Source organism: Octopus bimaculoides, chromosome 18 (assembly GCF_001194135.2).
Source record: "Octopus bimaculoides isolate UCB-OBI-ISO-001 chromosome 18, ASM119413v2, whole genome shotgun sequence".
Lineage (NCBI taxonomy): Eukaryota > Metazoa > Mollusca > Cephalopoda > Octopoda > Octopodidae > Octopus > Octopus bimaculoides.
The window spans coordinates 27,419,912-27,440,256 of record NC_068998.1 but is presented as its reverse complement, the minus strand read 5'-3'; the positions used below and the strand labels follow the sequence as shown (position 1 = coordinate 27,440,256).

General features: G+C 36.0%; 1 protein-coding gene across 5 annotated transcripts in view; it reads right to left on the bottom strand.

Annotated features, from left to right (window-relative positions):
* Positions 1-20,345, bottom strand: part of LOC106876441 (protrudin) — a 95,527-nt gene that overhangs the window by 66,584 nt on the left and 8,598 nt on the right. The window lies entirely within an intron of this gene.

Sequence of the window (20,345 nt, the reverse complement as noted above, 5' to 3'; positions counted from 1 at the left end):
CGCACACATTACATACATATATACGCACACATTACATACATATATACGCATACATTACATACATATATATGCACACATTACATACATATATATGCACACATTACATACATATATGTATACACACACACACACACACACACGCACGCACGCGCACACACACGCACACGCACACACACACGCACACATTTTGTTTAAAAGAGTTCCAACACTGTCTGTTTTTTAAGTTTTATTTATATTCCTGCAGAATCAATGTGGGGTATAGAATATGGAATATACAATATATAATATAATATACAATATATAATATAAAATAAAATAAAATAAAAATGGATGGCACCATGAAAGAAAGTATTGAATGTAGATGAAATATTGTGTGTTCAATATAAAGGATTAAATATATAAATATAAATATATAAAGGCGACTCGAGTTTCAGGGCTATTTCCCTTCGTCATGGCCGGTATGACAGACTTTACGTTACATTATATATACATCATCATCATTTAACGTCCGTTTTTCAGCTGGCATGGGTTGGACGGTTTGACTGAGGTCTGGAGAACCAGTGGCTGCACCTGGCTCCAATCTGTTCTAGCAATGTTTCTACAGCTGGATGCCCTTCCTAATGCCAACCACTCCGAGAGTGTAGTGGGTGTTTTTTATGTGCCACTGGCACAGGAGGCAGTCAGGCAGGCATGGCATCGATCATGTTTGGATGGTGTTTTTTGCATGCCACAAGCACAGTACTGGCATTGTTTGACTGCAGCCATGCTGGAGCACTACCTTTAGTTGAACAAATCGACCCCAGGTCTTATTCTTTGTAAGTCTAGTACTTGTTCTATCAGTCTCTTTTGCTGAGCCACTAAGATACGGGGACGTAAATATACCAACATTGGTTATCAAGCAAGGGTGAGGAGACACACCGTGGTACTTTGAGTTTTGTGTGTACCAAATCCACTCACAAGGCTTTGGTCGATCTGAGGCTATAGTAGAAGGCACTTGCCCAAGGTGCCATGCAGCGGGACTGAACCCGGAACCATGTGATTGGTAAGCAAGCTACTTACTACAACCCACTCCTGCATAATTACATTATATTATATACATATATACATTACATTATATGCATATATACATTACATTATATGCATATATACATTACATTATATACATATATACATTACATTATATACATATATACATTACATTATATACATATATACATTACATTATATACATATATACATTACATTATATACATATATACATTACATTATATACATATATACATTACATTATATACATATATACATTACATTATATACATATATACATTACATTATATACATATATACATTACATTATATACATATATACATTACATTATATACATGATATATGTATATATATATATATTGCATATGTGTGTTGAAAGAGAGAACTTTGCTACCCTTTAAAGGGACAAGTGGATGAATTGTTGATTTTCAGATTCTGTTCTATTCTTGTGTAAAAGAATTTCATCATCTTAGCACAGTAAGCCAGAAAATTTACCAAAATCCACTTTATTCAGCACACTGCTCCCTAAGACTTAGTTGTTATCTATTCTGCTGCCAGCAGCTAAATAGGACAAGAATGTATAAGCACCTTCAGCAAGCACACACACACACACACACAAATACAGCAGCAGATCGGTACTGTATTCACTAATAACAATTTCCCTCTCCTAACAAATAAACGTTGACTTGTTAGGTTGAGCTTGATATAAAACTAGCATTGAAAGGAAGACAACATGTAGAGCACACCAACTACATACACCCACCTGTCCCCCCAAAACTACACCCATCTACACACACATCAATCCATCTGTGTATGTGTGTGCGCAAACAGACACTTCATCTACTTATCAGTGCACACAGACACTACATCCATCTAACCAGGCACACACAAACTACACCCACATTAAATTCTCCAGAATCTCAAAGATAAGATAAGCAAAATTGAAACAAGTCTTAAAAGCTTATCAAAATCCCAAATGAAGTAACTTCACTTACAACCATCACTCCCTATGCAAAACCCCAAAATTTTAGAAAGGCTAATCCTTGACATCATTAACCGAAGCAACCCTTTCTCCAAGTCACATGAAATTCAGACATAGATGCTGCTCACAAAACCTAACAGATTATATATACTGACATCAATAGTTAAAAAGAGAAAGACTCCCATACATATGTGCCATTCTAATAGCTAATGACACCAGCAATTCATCCTCTATCAGTTCATACAAAAAATATTCACCACTTTAAGAAACACACAACGGATTACCTTTCAGACTGCCAAGCTTATAATAGTGTGTAGAAACAATACTTCCAGTACCTATAATTTCTTTGAATGAAGTACCAGAGGGATATGTCCTTCTACTCACTTTTTTCAACCTGTAAAAACAGGATTTTCTCAAAATACCATAAAACCTACAAACATCATGTATTCCCCCTCCATTCTCTAGACACTGCTGCACAACTATAGAGCATTCCGTAAAAAACGCTGAATTTGAATTGGATGGCTTTTGTGTTTTGAAGTTTGAAGGCATGCTTTTATCTTGTCTGCTATCTCTCTTCACTCCGATTAATAGTTTTTTTGTTTGTTTTTCAGAATAGTGAGCAGTGTGTCATGGAGCAGTTTACAACTGAGCAATGCGCTTTCATCATAAAGACATTTTACCAAAACGGAGAAAGTGCGACGCAAACAGCTGGAACGCTTCATACCATTTTGGGGAGAAATGAAGCACCCAAAGAGTCTACAGTTCGCAGACTAATGACGAAGTTTAAAACAACTGGTTCAGTTGCAACAGCCATATTGCCTGGGTGGAATCATTCTCGTTGGACAGAGCAACAAAATGTTGTGCGAAAAAGTGTCACTGAGCATGGGAAAATCAATTCGCCAATGTTCACAGCAGTTGGGCATCCTGACCACTTCATTACATCGAATTTTGCATAAAGACCTTCATTTGCATGCATACAAAATTCAACTTACACAGCATCTTCAGCCACCTGACCATGGGAGGCAGTGGAAACTTGCTGACTGGGTTATGGAGAGACTTGCAGCTGATGAAAATTTTGCAAAGAAAATCATCTTCAGTGACAAGGCACGAACAGAACTGCCGGATATGGGGAAATGAAAATCATCAAATAATGCAAGAGCATGAAATGTATCCACTGAAAGCGACTGTATGGTGTGGTGTGGTTTTGGACAGGTGCTTGGACCATTCTTTGAAAATGATGATGGGGAATGCAGTTACCATTAATGGAAAATGTTACCGAGACACTCAGTTATGGCTGAACTTGGAAGATATGAAGATTGACAACCTCTAGTTTCAGCAGGATGGAGCGACCTACCACACTTTGCGTCAAACACTTGCATTACTCCACAAAAAATTTCTGCAATGAGTGATATCCTTGCATGGTGACCAACCATGGCCACCAAGGTCCTGCGATCTTACCCTTTGTGATTTCTTCTTTTGGGGGCATGTGAAATCACAGGTATACATCAAGAAATTACACACAATTCCTGAACTCAAGGCTGAAACCAGGCATGTGATTGGAGGCATTGGGCCACACATCTGTGAGAGAGTTATCGAAAATTTGGAGGAGCATATAAATGTATGCAGACTCAGTGCAGATGGACATATGACTGACATTGTGTTCCATACCTAAATGGGAGACATAACTCATTAGAAATATGTAAAATGTTTACAAGAATTCATTTTTTATGGAACACCCTGTATTTGAACCCAGTTCAGAAACCTGCCTCAACAACAGACTTAACCCCTTAGCATTCAGATAGCTGTCAAATGTAAGGGTTATTTATATACATTATTTTGAAGGACCCCTTTTGATCATGAATGACCATGGGATTCCAGCTAGAAAGTTCCCCTCTGAGGCACAAGTCTGGGCAAGGTTATTTATGGAAAGCCACCACTGCTTGACCCATGCATACCAGCCTCTCCTCCCCACACTACCGATGTTATCAAAGGGAAGGGCAAAGGTTGATACAGCTTGGCACCAGTGACATCGCAACTCATTTCTACAGCTGAGTGAACTGGGGCAACGTGAGATAAACAGATTCATTACACCATAATTGTGATCCCAACAGTAACCACTGAGCCATGTGCCTATTTTGAATTTATCATGCATTATGTTGTAGCTAAGATTTTCATGGTGTGATTGCTTATTTTTAGAACAACAATTTAGGGTCGGTGTGTGAGGCCAGATATGGCCAATTTTAACACAAGAATGGTAGAATATTTAGGTTGGAATATTTAGAATATTTAGGCCAGTTTGAATACTAAAGAGTTTAAGTACCAACCAAATCCTCTCTTTTCCAACAACATCAGAGAACAAATGCAACCAACTATTATACTGAACAGCATAAAACATAGCACAAACACTTACAAAATACAAAAAGAGTGAGACTAACATACAACACACTCAGAAGATGAGGAAAAAAAAAACAGGTGAAGGTGTAGCTGTTATGGTAAGAAGCTTGGTTCAGTCCCACTGTGTAGCACTTTGGGCAAGTGTCTTCTACTTGGGCTGACCAAAGCAATATGAATGGATTTGGTAGATGAAAACCAAAAGAAGCCCATTGTGTGTGTGTGTGTGTGTGTGTGTGTGTGTGTGTGTGTGTGTGAGTGTGTTTGTCCCCCACCACTGCTTGACAACAGTTACTGATGTTTACATCCCTGTAACAGTAGTTTGGCAAAAGAGAGTAATAGAATAAGAACTAAGCTTTAAAAAAATAAGTATTGGGGCTAATACATCCGACTAAAAATTCTTCAAGATGGTGTCCCAGCATGGCCGCAGTTTAACGACTAAAACAAGTAAAAGATAAAAGAGAAAGAAAAAAGTAAAAACATTTTGTTTATTCATGGGTACCACATTTGATCATTGGAAATGAACCTACATTGGACCTATTACAAAATATGGCAGCTCTATTTAGGTTCACAATTTCTCCCACAATAAACTACAAACTCTAAACAGAGTCCTACACATCATAATACAGTGTAGATGGACCACACCCACAAACAAGTAAAAATACTAAAAATGAAAAACTACCTTGATATGTAAGGAGACAAACACTACTGAAAGAAAATTCAATGGCTCTCTCCCTGTCCCTACAAAATACCCAGGAATATTAACACACACATATATACATACATGTATACATATATATATCTTTTATCTTTTACTTGTTTCAGTCATTAGACTGCGGCCATGCTGGGGCACCACCTTGAAGAATTTTTAATCGAATCAATAGACCCCACTACCTACTTCTTTTTGAAGCCTGGTACTTATTTTATCATTCTCTTTTGCTGAACTGCTAAGTTACTGGGACGTAAACACACCAACACCAATTGTCAACCAATAGTGGGGTCAAACAGACACACATACACACACACACATATATATATATATATGTATGTGTGTGTATATATATATATATATACACACATACATACATACATACATACATACATACACACATACACAACACAGTATTATTACAACCACCTAAAAACACTCTCACCCAGCTCATAGTAACATAAAACACAAATACTGTTGCATTTTGGACCCTACCTTCCCCCTTTCTACTGGGTGGCCACCATCAGGATATACTGGCATACACAAATAGACAGGACAGTACAGAGAGTGCAACATGTCCAGGTTACTACAACAGCACTTCATGCAATTTATCATTGCATATCAGAGACAATGTAACTAAGATGAATATGTGAGTCACACTTCATTGTTTGGCCAACCCCTTGTTTGCCATAGGATTACCTGATCAAGATTAACAACACATTTTTACAAAACACACACACAGAAAGAGAGAGAGAGAGAGACTGCCAAGACAAGACTTTAAAGTCAAATTTATAAAAGATATAAAACATAATACAGAAATTATTTTTCATGCTATAGACTCAAGACAAAGGAAGGGCCTCCCCACAGCAAGCCCTTCAAGAAATACAAATGTAGATATTATATAAATGTAATGGTGTGATTTAGATTTTTAACATGAGAGTGATAAAACCACAACTAAGACAACCAATGTGATAAATATATTACAATAAGTGCAGACATGGCTGTGTGGCAAGAAGCTTGCTTCCCAAGCACATAGTTCTAAGTTCAGTCTCACCGCACAGCAAGAGACTTCTATAGTCTTAAGCTGACCAAAGCCTTGTGAGTGGATTGATAGACAGAAACTGAAAGAAGCCTGTCGCACGTGCACGCGTATATATATATATATGTATATATATATATATATATATATGAATGAATGATTATATGTATGTATTTATGAGTGTGTGTCTTCGTGTCAGTGTTTGACCCGTGCCACTGCTTAACAACCAGTGTTGGTGAGTGAATGTCATTGTAACTTAGTGGTTCGGCAAAGGAGACTGGTAAAATAAGTGCTAGGCTTAAAAAATAAGTCCTGGAGTCAATTTGTTCAACTAAAACCCTTCAAGTTAGTGCCCCAGCATGGCCACAGTCTAATGACTGAATCAAGTAAAAAGATAAAAAGATAAATAATCAAAATATCGTGACTAAATTTTCATATTAAGAGGTTTGTAATAAATGTGATAGGAGGAGTTGACTAGACAAGTCATGTAATGAAACAGTTGAATCTGAGGAAACTAGTAATGTTCTGCATTGACCAAATGTAACATCAATAATTCAAACAGTGGAATAAATTTATGTTGGGAGCGAGGAGGGAGATCTAGCCTTTCAAGTAGAACTAGGTAGCTAACATCACAAATATCAATGTAATTGTTTCGCTTCAGATCAAATCATTAGCTAAACAAGTACAACTCTAAAGTATACCAGTTTCATAAATGGAGTTAAATTTCACACACACACACACACACACACCATTTATGTCTGCTTTTTTCATGATGGTATGGGTGGGATGGATTGTTACTGTCCAAGTTAATTTTTGTTTGGAGCTACTGCCCTCCCAAATGTCAGGGACCACATCTCGCTTATACATGCCATTTGAGGCATTCCCACGTCTTCCTTAATGTCCCTCTTCCATAGGTTTCATCCATTTAAAGGGCTAGGCAGGCCGTATGTTAAAAAAATCTGTTTATCCTACCTGGAGGTTAAACAGAGATTAAATGAAATTTTATAAATAAAACAGAGATGATGACGCTAACTATGTGAATATTGTTGTACCTGTTGTTCTGATCCCAGGTCAGCCCTGATTGAGAAAATCCATAAGCAAAGACATTTCATCTGTGTTCAACAAGCATTTTTATTTCAAAACACTTAAAAATGATAAAGGTGCCATTTGAAGGGGATTTGGTTGCTATTTGTAGCAGGTCAAACAACCGTGTAGCAACTCCCTCATAGGCTTCTTGGTGCTGCAGATATAATGACAATGAGGAAGTTACAGAGGACAGTGACAAGAAAACTGTAGCTAATGATGATGATAATAAGGAGGAGGTTATCACTGATGATGATGATGATGGTGATGATGAGAATATTGTAGTTGATGCTAATGAAGATGGTAAAATAACAATGGTGATGACAGGTCATATAAATATTTTATTCTGGAAGAAAAAGATTTCATTTCATGCCTGCTGACTCTACAGAATGGTTGGTTTAAAAGGGAAGTTGGAAGGAAGTTGGAATTGTTCTCAGCAAGTGAGAAAGGCATGTACAATTATATGACAGATAACAAAAAATTTTAAAAATCAATAGTTATTTACAAAACACACAACTTTCAGCTTAATAGAAAAAATAGGGAGTTCAGTGCAATTTACTAACAATAGGATGTTTTATTGTAGCTGGAAAACATCAACAGAGGGAAATGTGTTGAATTGAAGACAACCAACTGATTCAAGAACGTTTTGTTTGCTTGCTGTTTTCAACTGAATTCTTTCATGTTTTCATGATATGGCTGTTTTTAGTCAGCAAATTCTGTCAGCAGTTAGGTTTTCTCTCTACTAATCACACAACTGTGGAACAGGAAGAGTAAACCCTTTCACTGATGTTACTATTTAATCTCAATCCAGCCATGATCAAACAATCTGATGAGCAAAGGCTACGACCACCACTGTCTTTTTTATTGTTGTTGGCACTCCGTCGCTTACGACGTCGAGGGTTCCAGTTGATCCGATCAACGGAACAGCCTGCTCGTGAAATTAACGTGCAAGTGGCTGAGCACTCCATAGACACGCGTACCCTTAACGTAGTTCTCAGGGATATTCAGCGTGATACAGTGTGACAAGGCTGACCCTTTGAATTACAGGCACAACAGAAACAGGAAGTAAGAGTGAGAGAAAGTTGTGGTGAAAGAGTACAGCAGGGTTCGCTACCATCCCCTGCTGGAGCCTCGTGGAGCTTTTAGGTGTTTTCACTCAATAAACACTCACAACGCCCGGTCTGGGAATCGAAACCGCGATCCTATGACCGCGAGTCCACTACCCTAACCACTGGGTCATTGCGTCTCCACCTCTTTTTTATTAGATAGTATACATACATCCAGGACAACAATGTATCCCTTTCCTATTAAGATAGTAAGGTATGATTTAACAGAATGTGTGTTACTATTTGTAGTAGGTGGAGTGACAGCATAAAGGCAACCTCATTGGCTTATGTAAAACTCATATATTAAACTCGAAGAAGCAAGAGTTATGACTCACTCAAGGAGACAACATAATGATTCAAGCAGTTAAATGTGAAACCTTGACCAATCTGTCAGCAGTCCAGCACAAGATGACATTAAAACACTTCAATATTCAGAAAGTTCTTTTTCTTATAGCTGACAGATCATGTAAATATCAAATCGTTTCAATACAGAAGATTATTTCAAAGTCCTTCTTACAAACAAGAGAGCTTTACATGTGGTATTCAACCTGCTAAAAATAGTGTCACATACACAGAAAAATAGTGTCTTAAAACAATAAAGGATAAATTTGATATACACACATTATGTCAGCAAAAAAAAAAAAAAAAAAGTTGGGATGGTCATACTAGAACACCTTTGATCATATTTCTCCTCAATCAGAATACACATGTAGTCAAATAACAGTACTAAAATACCACAGAAATACTGGTTTCAAATTTTGGCACAATGCCAGCAATTTCAGGGAGTGGAGTGAGTCAATTACATTGACCTCAGTGCTCAACAGATAATTATTTTATTGACCTTGAAAGGATGTAAGGCAAAGTTGACCTCTGTGGAATTTGAGCTCAGAATGTAAGGACAGATGAAATGCTGCTAAGCATTTCGCCTGCAGGTTAATAATTCTGCCAGCTCTCCATCTTAAATACTGCAGAAATATTAACAATTAATTAGTACTGAAAGTCAGTTTCAGAATTTCGCAATTTATTGGGTAAGAGAAACTGATATGCAAGACCTCACCTTTCCCTTCCTTAAGTTATTGTTGTGTAGAACTAGGTCAATACTAAAAAAAAAGCAGATCTATAACTGAAGGCATTCCAGCCATGACTATCCCAGCTTTTAATTCAAAACAAAAGTACATTATCTAATATATCCTCCATTGTTTAAAACGATAGGTGTGGTGTCAGGGCTATTCGGATTGGGATCTCTTACAGGTTGAGCAATCACAAAATGTTCTCTTATTCATTCACAACCCTAAGGTTATTGGTATATTCTTTTATTCTTGTTTCAGTCATTTGACTGTGGCCATGCAGGAACACTACCTTGAAGGGTTTTAGTCAAACAAATCAACCCCAGGGTTTACATTTTTAAAGCTTAGTACTTACTCTATTGGTCTCTTTTGCTGAACCATTAAGTTACAGGGACTTAAATACACTAAAACTGGTTGTCTAGTGGTGATGGGGGACAAACAGACACAAAGACACACACACATATACACTATATATATATATATATATATATATATGTATGTATATATATAAATGCAACAATACTGGGGTTAGTAAATTAATTTGGTCTCTAAAGGAATATGATAAACAATTTGATTTGGAATGGAATATTCTATCTCGATCCTTCTCATATGATAAATCTTTTTGTCCACTCTGTAACGAAGAACAATTCCTCATCCTGTTCTCGAAGAATTCTCTTGTAAACAAGTTTAAAGAATGCGTTTATCGTTGTAAACATTGGCAAAAACATACCTTTAGTTCTTACAAGTAATTTCTACCAATCTATAAAATTCAACCATTAACTGTCTTCTTACATTTCATTTCCTCTACATATATCTATTTCCATACTTTTAAACTTTATTCCCATTCATCTATCACACTATATTTCTCCACTATTAATTTTCTGTTAATTTCTTTCTTTCTCCTCCTCCTCTAAATTACCTTTGACGTTAAATCTATTAACGTTTTTTTTTTTAAATAACTTACCTTCATCATATACACAGTAATCACATTCAGTAAAAATGGCTTACTGATGTGTTTTGTTTCTCTTTTTTTACCCTGATGCGAAGATCGCATTGTTTTACATCATTTTATTCCCTCCGGAATAATATCAATGTTTTCTTCAAAACATGTGTCGGAAGTATAAAGATTTGAATAACACCTGTGTTTGACTCCATTTCTTAATTCATCCATGTTATACAAAGACATTTCACTTAACCCTGGAATTTCTACCTTTATAAGTAGGCTGTAATATCCTTGGCACTTATGTGAATTTTTACTACCCTGGTAACTATTTATAAATATTTTTTCCATGTTATTTGTACACATTGAAAAAATATACATGTATATATATGACAAGCTTCTTTCAGTTTCCGTCTACCAAATCCACTCACAAAGCTTTGGTCGGCCCCAGGCTATAGTAGAAGACACTTGCCCAAGGTGCCACGCAGTGGGATGGGGGTTCAGACAACTAAGAGATTTCATTATCCTCAGAGTTTTTATGTCTGTTCGTCCATGCTGGGATGGGTTGCATAAGACTTTCAGGCAGTATTTTACAGCTGGATGCCCCTCCCTATTATAGACCCTTTTAATTGTCTGCAGAGATAATATTTAAACCCAATATTTATGTACTGTACATATCTTTTACTTGTTTCAGTCCATAGACGGTGGCTATGCTGGGGCACTACCTTTTAGTTGAGTGAATCAACCCCACTACTTATTTTTTTCTCTTTCTTTAAGCCTCATACTTATTCTATTGGTCTCTTTGTCAAACCACTAAGTTATGGGGATATAAACATACCACCAAGTGATGGTGGTAGGAGGAACAAACACTGACACAAACACACAAATATATACAATGAACTTTCAGTTTTTGTCTACCAAATCTACTCACAAGGCTTTGTTGGCCTGAGGCTATAGTAGAAGACACTTGCCCAAGGTGCCACACAATGGGATTAAACCAGGAACCATGTGGTTGGGAAGCAAACTTGTTACCACATAGCCGATGTGTCCAGTTGCATATGGAAAAAAAAACACTAATGCAGGCGTGGCTGTATGGTAAAATGCTTCCTTTCCAACCACATAGTTCTGGGTTCTGTCCCACTGCATAGCACCTTGGGCAACTGTCTTCTGCTATAGCCTCAGGCTGACCAAACCCTTCTGAGTGGATTTGGCAGACAGAAGCTGAAAGAAGCCTGTGTGTGTGTGTGTGTGTGTGTGTGTGTGTGTGTGTGTGTGTGTGTGTGTGACTCACAACTACTTGACAACCAGCGTTGGTGTGTTTACATCCCCGTAACTTAGCAGTTTGGCAGATGAGACAGATAGAATGAGTACCAAGAAATAAGCCTTGGGGTCAATTTGTTCTACTAAAACCCTTCAAGGTAGTGCCTCAGCATAGCCACAGTCAGAAGACTGAGACAAGTAAAAGATATTAATCAAAAGCTCCCTTAGAAGATATTTCATGATGCAAAGATGGATGGGTAATTCATGTTTGGTCAAGTAGTGTAATAAATAAAAATTGTCTCTTAAATTCTTGAGTGAACTGATTTATTTTCTGTTGCTTTTATTACATCAGTTATAGAGCTTAGTTGTAAGTTAACTTTATTGAACAGGCTTACATAATATTAGTATTCTTATACAGGTATGGAGAAGAACTTAACATTTCCATTGCGAGAAGTTTTATGCCAAGCTAAATAGTTCTATAAACACTAGTTGATGTGAAGTGAAACTTAATTAAGAAGGAAATAGAGAAAAGAGGTGGGGCCATGTTAAATCTAATCTCACTACCAATCAAATGTTATAACAGGCTGTCTACTCTAGTTTGAGCAAATATAGAAGTATTCTGTCTCCAAGTTCTGTTAGTCATTATTATATTCTACATCACTTACCACCAAAGTTATTTTTGCATCAAATAGAAAATTTATTTTTCTAAAATATAATGCCAATTAGTATGAATTTTTTAAATAATGACTGTAACTGTGTTAAAAGATGGCAACTGCCTAGCTTTTATAGTAAGAAATTCTAGGGAGAGCTGGATAGCCAAATGTCCGCAGAGAAGACTTCCAGTCCTTAACTGAACCACATTGAAGTCCTATCTTTATGGATGCTCCTCTGCTGTCTCATTTTCTGCTAGGTTTGGAATTTGAGCAAAATCCTTTTCAAAATCAACTACATTAATATCCTCAGCACCATAGTTTGACTCCTAGCTCTTTCTTCCTTTTTTTTCTTTCTTTTTTTTTTTGTTTTTTTTGTTTTGTTTTTTGTTTTAACATCCTGGTATTTGCCTGGATTTTATCAAGGTCAGATAAAGGGAGTACTAATAAGGTTTGAACTTAGAATAACATTACTAAAGCTAAATAAGAAATTTCATCTGATGCTATACCATTTCTGTCAATCCTGATAGATTATGAGGAAGCTTCCGCACATTCAATAGACCTGCTAGAAATAGTAACCAAATCGCCTTCAAATTACATTCTATTGACATAAATAAAGAAGAATGCTTTGGTCAGTGTGATGTTTCACATACGTGAGTGCTGAAAAGGGGGCAGACAAATTGCCATATTCTATAGAATTAATTACCATAATATTTGCATACATTTAATTGCTGTGGTCCAATACTATAGCAATTAAATGTCTGCAAACGCTATTTTGTCTTCTCATTTCTAGACAGAGAGGATTTCTTTTTTTTTTTTTTTTTTGGTGCAGGCAGTTCTAAAGGAAATATCATCTATTAGAATGTTTTCTGAGAGCCACTTTTAATCATAGACCTATAAAGAATGATCTGGAACTAAACAACTTACTGCTTGAACCAGTTTCTAGAATATTGATTTTGGTACAAGGTCACAAATTTTTTGTGGAAGGATATATTGCAATTGATTAGAATTTTGTTATCATACTTTATTTTACCAAACCGCTGAAGGATGAATGGCAAATTTTCCTCTGCAGGATTTGAACTCAAGAGTGTATTGGACACTAACTGAATACTATTAAGTATTTTCTGATGCTCTGCCAATCCATCTCTACTTGTTTGTCTTATATTGATATCTTCATATTCCATTCTGGCTAACTGAACTCTGTCTTTCCATCCTGAACTGGCGCTTAAAATATCTGTGAAATCTAAGTAGATATAAACCCCAATTTATGATTTACATTGGTATTACAATCTTGCTATTATCTGAATATTGATATAAATCAGTTTTAAAAACCCTCTAGTTTAAATGCATCCAAATATTACACAAATCTATTCTACCACATTTTGTATTATGTATATGTGAGTTGTTAAAAGTGCATAACATTAAACAAGATTTATATTTTCTCCATATCATCATTGATGTTTCCTGATATCTATCAACATCGTACACCTTCACCTAAGCAACCCAGCTGGTAAAGTATTGCAGATAGCCTATACAATCCAACTACCAAAACTGTACGGGACTGCTCTACTTGATAGAAATAGCAGTCAAATCTCACTCTAATCACACCATGTTGTCATAAAAGGAAGACAGACACTTTGGATAATATGGTCCTGGATGAAATTTACCTGACAAAAAAAATATGTGACAGAATGTTCCCAATATGAGCAAAAGGTGTATTTGCGTAGAACTTACTTTGGTCAAAACAATAGCAGAGTCTTTATATTTACTGACTGCTTTTTGTATAGCTATAGGCAGAGATAAAAGAACTTGGTAAGATAGTGAAATACACAGTATAGTTGGTATCTAAGATATATAGACAGAAATGACAATAGTACTAAATATAGCTGTATACATAGATGGAGCCAATATTACTAGGTACAACTGTATAGGTAGAGGGAACAATACTACTAGATACAGATGTATCATGGAGTGGGGGTAATAATACTAGATATAGCTAGAGAGAAGAGACAATATTGCTAGGTTCAGCTGTACAGTAGAGGGACAATATTAATAAGTACAATTGTCTAGGTAGTGGGGGAAAGTATTATTAGACATAATAGTTGTGCAGGTGGGAGTAAAATTTAAAAGGATGTCTAAATGATAATGAGAGCATTACCAGGTACACAGTTGTGTAGGACTACAAAGCTGTATAAGAGGAAATAGTGACAGTGTTATTAGGTACAATAGGTTGTTGTTAGACCCAGATCAACTCTGATGAAGTAGACTTATCAAAAACTACATTACCCAATGGCAGCCACTGTCTCCAGCATTGGCTCACAAGTACAGCTATATAGAGAGGAAGTTGTTTTGTTGTCAAGATGTACATAGGGGGTCTATTTTCTATGTTCCTCTATAACTATTTTTACGATAAGAGTTGCTGTTTGTTTAGCATTCTGTAGATGCATAATGTCACCATATGAGTTTTCTCCCTTCTCAATGCGCCTGCAGCTACAGGAGAGAAAACTTGTACAGCACATGATGCACCTAAAGGCTAACATAATAATACAGGAATGTAAGTTAGGTGAATGGGCTCAGAGAAGTGTGAGCTTAGGCCTGAAGTAGAAGACATCATCAAGTGAAGCTTCATTAGAGAACAGCAGACATCATCTCAAATGATTTTAATGCCTTTTTGTCTTTATTTTAAAAATCAAAGCAGGTTGAAATGCCATTTTCATAGTTTTTGGTACTTATTAAAATAAGTATAAAAATTACCCTTGAGAAAAAAAATTTCTTTTGCCCATTTGGCAGGCACATGCGAACAGTTCCTGCTGTTTAAGGGTTAATGAAGGGTTATATACCTTCTACTATTTAATATTGGGTTTATGTGTTACCTACAAGGAAATACAGTTTTGAAAGTTTTATGTTTGACAAGTGGAAATTAATTATGAATATTTATTGGAAAATATACAGCATAAAGAACTAGAATACTGCACAACTCTACCAACATGACCTATATAGGCCCAAAAGCTAAAACATTAAGTTTGTACATCCATTCTGCAACCCCGCCAACCTACAACATATAACTCTTTATCAAGTTATATCTGATCTCTAAAAGCTAGCAACACACCTTACAAGATTAAAAAAGAAAAAAACATAACTTTATGACTAGACATTCATGTAATTTAGTAGTCATGTATAAATCAGACTTATCTATTATATAGTTGAGAAATTAATAGATGTAAGATCTTACCCTGAAAGACTGTTGCACTCCATCATTACACATTTTTTTTCTCCTTTACAGCACTACACCTTAGTTATCAGACTACCAATCTTAAAATAGCTACACCCACCTAGGTCCCTGTGCACATATTAATGCAGTCAAAGTGTTGGAATAACTAGAGCATTTTTATATAGAAGCACACACTCCTCCTTCATCTTCCAGTTAAGTAGAATTGAGAACCTACACCTTCATCATTAATTTACTAACAGTTTGTTATAATTACATTAGATTCAATTACACAAGTTAACATTGTACCAGCAATCTCTAAACCCTTTCCTATATTCCTTTTTTTTTTTTTTTTTTTTTTTCCTTTCAAGAAATATGCATGTCTCCTTTGCAATGTTAGTACAATTGGGCTGTAGTAGAATCAGGAATTTAACAAATATAAAAGTATCAGTTGGAATTATCTACCGGGGTGCATAAGATTGACTGAACTCTTCAACAAGGTGGTCAGTATGGCCACTGTCCAATGGCTGAAACCCATACCATACGCAGTATTATATCATATATATAACTGTATGCATACACACATACATGCATAAACAAATACATGCACATTACACACATACATCTAACACACACACACAGTCTATAATCATTTTTATGTCTTTTTAACCCAAGGAAGATTTCTACAGCCAGATGCTCTTTTTGTAACCAACTTTTATCTATTTTTCAAGTAAGATATTCTAATTCCACTGGCCAAGTGACATGCATTGGGAACCACATGATGGTGAAGCAAACCTTATCATATACCCAAAGCAGCTTCCAAGTTCAATACATACAAACAGGTTTATATATCTGTTACATGTACTTATATATTTATATAATTTGCACACACACATACATGTGTGTGTGTGTGTGTACATGTGTGTTTTCAGCAGTATTAGCACCAAGCAGTGTTTAGACATTTGCTAAAATATGTTTGACATATTTCAACTTGTAAAGACAAATTGACTGCAGTTACTGTGGAGAAAATTTTTTTTACCTCTTTTTAACTATGAGAGAGAATATTTTCTCCACAGTAACTGCAGTAAATTGGCCATAGAGGCCTTTACATTTTTCAGATATTTATGCAAACACATACATGTATGTATCTAAACACATACAAAGAATGTTAAACTTCAAATCAGTTGCCCTCTACCAAATTTGATTCCCCAATGTATTGGTGAGCCTCAGGCTGTGGCTAGAAGATGCTTTGCCAATATGTAGTAGGCTCAACCCCCAAAACACATGGCAATGAAGTGAGCTCCTTAAGCATACAACTTTGCCCATGCACAGTTTTGGTCACCAGGTGATATGAGAAATGAGAAATTTGGAACATCAGATATGTGGATTTCACCCAGTTCAATCACAGTCATGTTGTAGGTATGTCTAATGAGAGTCGACTTAGACCACTTAGCAACATATTGTAAGCATTTAGAAAATTCCTTGCTTGTACGAAGAAAACTAAATTTAGAAGAGGGTTTAACTTTTGATAAAATATTTTACCCGGTTTATAGCTGTCTGCTAGCATTCAGAAGCTAACAATACAATCTTTCTGGATATGGCTAGTTTCTGAAAAGTGAATGACTAACTCAAAGTCAAGCAATTTTAGTCTAGTACAGAATATATCTCTAAATTAGACTATGCAAGATAGTTACAGATCATTTTCCCTAAAATGACGTTGAGTTCAGCAACAACCAAATTAGATATTACAAACTTCTGTTTACGTTCATAAATTCTAATTAACATTGAGATAATTTACAGGAACAGGTTGAAGTAATTAGCTGTTATTTATATTGATGAATGTTTATCATCAGAAAGTGAAATAATTCTATCAGCCAGTAAATTAATTGAAAATATAATAGGAAATAATATCTTAACTTCATAGGGCAAATTGCTGTGGGACTGTGACAGAAATAGAATCATAACAATGAAGGATTTAATCATAAAGAAAGCAAATAAAAATCAATTATCCATAGTTTATATGTAACTCACAGATCAACTACCATAACAACACCATTAGGAGCTGATGTGGGAATGTAGTGGTCTGAGTGGGGTCTGGGATAAAAATAATTTTTCTTTTTACTTGTTTCAGTCATTAGACTACAGCAATGCTGGGGAGAACCTTGGAGAACTTTTTAGTTGAATGAATCGACCCCAGGACTTACCTTATTTTAAAGACTGCTACTTATTCTATCGCTCTCTTTTGCTGAACTACTAAGTTACGTGGACGTAAGCACACCAGCACCAGTTGTCAAGCTAGTGGTGGTGGGAGGCAAACAGATATACACACACACATGGTGGGCTTCTTTCAGTTTCCATCTATCAAACTCACTCACAAGGCTTTGGTCAGCCTGAGGTACGATGCAGTGGGACTGAACCCAGAACCATGTGGTTGGGAAGCAAGTTTCTTACCACACAGCCATAGTGTCTAATAGTCCTAATTTTCCACAAGTTAGCAAGCACAGATAAAAAATACAAAAATTTCAGCTAAATTACTAAAAAAGATCTTCAGACAAGAAATCTTATACTTAGTTTACAAAGCTAGTATACTTTCATAAAACAGTTTGTGATTTTATGAAATAATTTTGTGGTTGAAATATTGAAACTTCATTAAAACTATATTACTGTCACTTTGGGGGAAAAAAGAATATTTAGGTTGCTTAATACAGTGCAAACACAAGGCTCAAATTAAGACAGTGAAATACCAACCAGGAAGATGTCCAGGTGCATATAAAATCATTCTAAAAATATATTTAAAAATTGTATTGCTGATGACTATTTTTTGCTGTTTTGTTCACAACTGAGCACAGTCTATTATGAGCCATTCTGGCACTTTTAGATCAAATTGTGAATAACATATGCCTCTATTGCCCAACCCAACTGTGCTTTTGAGGGTAGAAGTGTTGGTTCTAATCTTGTCACCTGCACTTTTAGAGATTTGAGTTACAGTGGGGTCTATGAAATGGTTTATTGCATTTCTTTGAGAACAAAGAATCTGATATGAATATTTTCATAATCACATTTAATAATTAAAAGAGGAAAAAAGAATTAAAAAGTACTTGACGAGGGGATGGGGAATTGTTCTATGGTCAAATAACAATCTAAAATTTGATAAATTCTTCTTTACCCTTGTTTCTGGTACTTATTTTTCAGCTGAATGAATTGAAGTACTTTCCTCAACAACATAATGGGTTGCTCAATCTGAGAACTGAACCTACTATTTAATGACTGAGCTCAACACCTATTCCACACACACAATATATATCATCATCATTTAAAGTCTGTTTTTAATGCTGGTATGGATTGGATGGTTTGCAAGAGCTGGCAAGCCAGAGGACTGCACCAGGCTTCACTGTCTGTTTTGGCATGAGCTTTAGAACTGGATACCCTTCCAAATGCCAATTACCTCACAGAGTGGACTAAGTGCTTTTTATGTGGCACCAGTACCAGTGAGGTCTGTTTTGGCATAGGTTTACAGCTAGATGCCCTGCCACTTTACAGAGTGACCTGGGTGCTTTTTTACGTAACATACATTCACACAAACATCTCCACACAAACACATAACAGGCTTCCAAACAATTTGCCTCAATGAGCTGCCGAACCCAAAACTAGGATGAAAAATGCTCTGCCAATGTGTTGAATTCTAGGATCATACTTTGACCCACAAACCCCTATAACACAGGAACAGAGGCATTACTGTGTGGTAAAAGAATTTTCTTTTTATACTCATCGATATGGGTTTCATTCCACTGTCCCCTTGGGTGGATGTATTTCACCAAAAACTTGGGTTGACTAACACATTGTAAAGTGCAGTTTGACAAATGGGAACAGTTTATATGGGTTTTTTTTTTAGTTATATCAACAAAGGATGTAAATACTGGAGGGGGGGGGGGGAAATCTAGAAAAAATAGTCATTACTGCATGAGGTTCCTCATGATAGTTGTTCTGCACCAAGTTACACACATTCTTTTACCAATTATGAAAAATTGGGTTGTCTAATCAATGATGCTACTGTTCACCAACTGAGATAAAAGAATTAATTAAAAAATACAAAAAAGTATTTTTGTTCAACATTGGCTCAGGCATGGGTGTGGTGTAAGAAGCTTGCTTCCCAACCACATGGATCCAGGTTCAGTTCCACTGTAGAGCACCTTGGGCAAGTGTCTTCTACTATAGCCTCGAGCCAACCAAAGCCTTGTGAGTGGATTTGCTAGATAGAAACTGAAAGAAGCCTGTCGTATACATGTGTGTGTGTGTGTGTGCGAGTCTTTGTGTCTGTATTTGTCCCCCCATCACTGCTTGACAACCAGTGTTGGTGTGTTCACATCCCCATAACATAGCGGTTCGGCAAAAGAAACCAATAGAATACCAGGCTTTAAAAAATAATAAGTCCTGAGGTTGATTTGTTCAACTAAAAGGTGGTGCTCCTACATGGACACAGTAACATGACTGAAATAAGTAAAGGAATACTAATTGTGCCATTCCTGACCTATATAACATACACCACACACCTATATGTGTGTGTATGTAAATGTAAGCAACATGTACATATTTATGAGCACAGAATAATGGGTCAGTGATATAACAGATATTAGGACAGTTATTTGTTCATTAATTACATAGATTATTCCACAATAACAATATATTGTTATGTAGAAGAGAGAGGTTGGGGTAGAGAATATCATAGTATATACTGAACAGCTATTTATAAATATGGAATGAAGTACGTAAAAACACCAGAGAGTCAATACCATCATAGAATAAGTGGTCAGTTCTATTGTAGATATTGAGAATATATATATATATATATATATATATATATA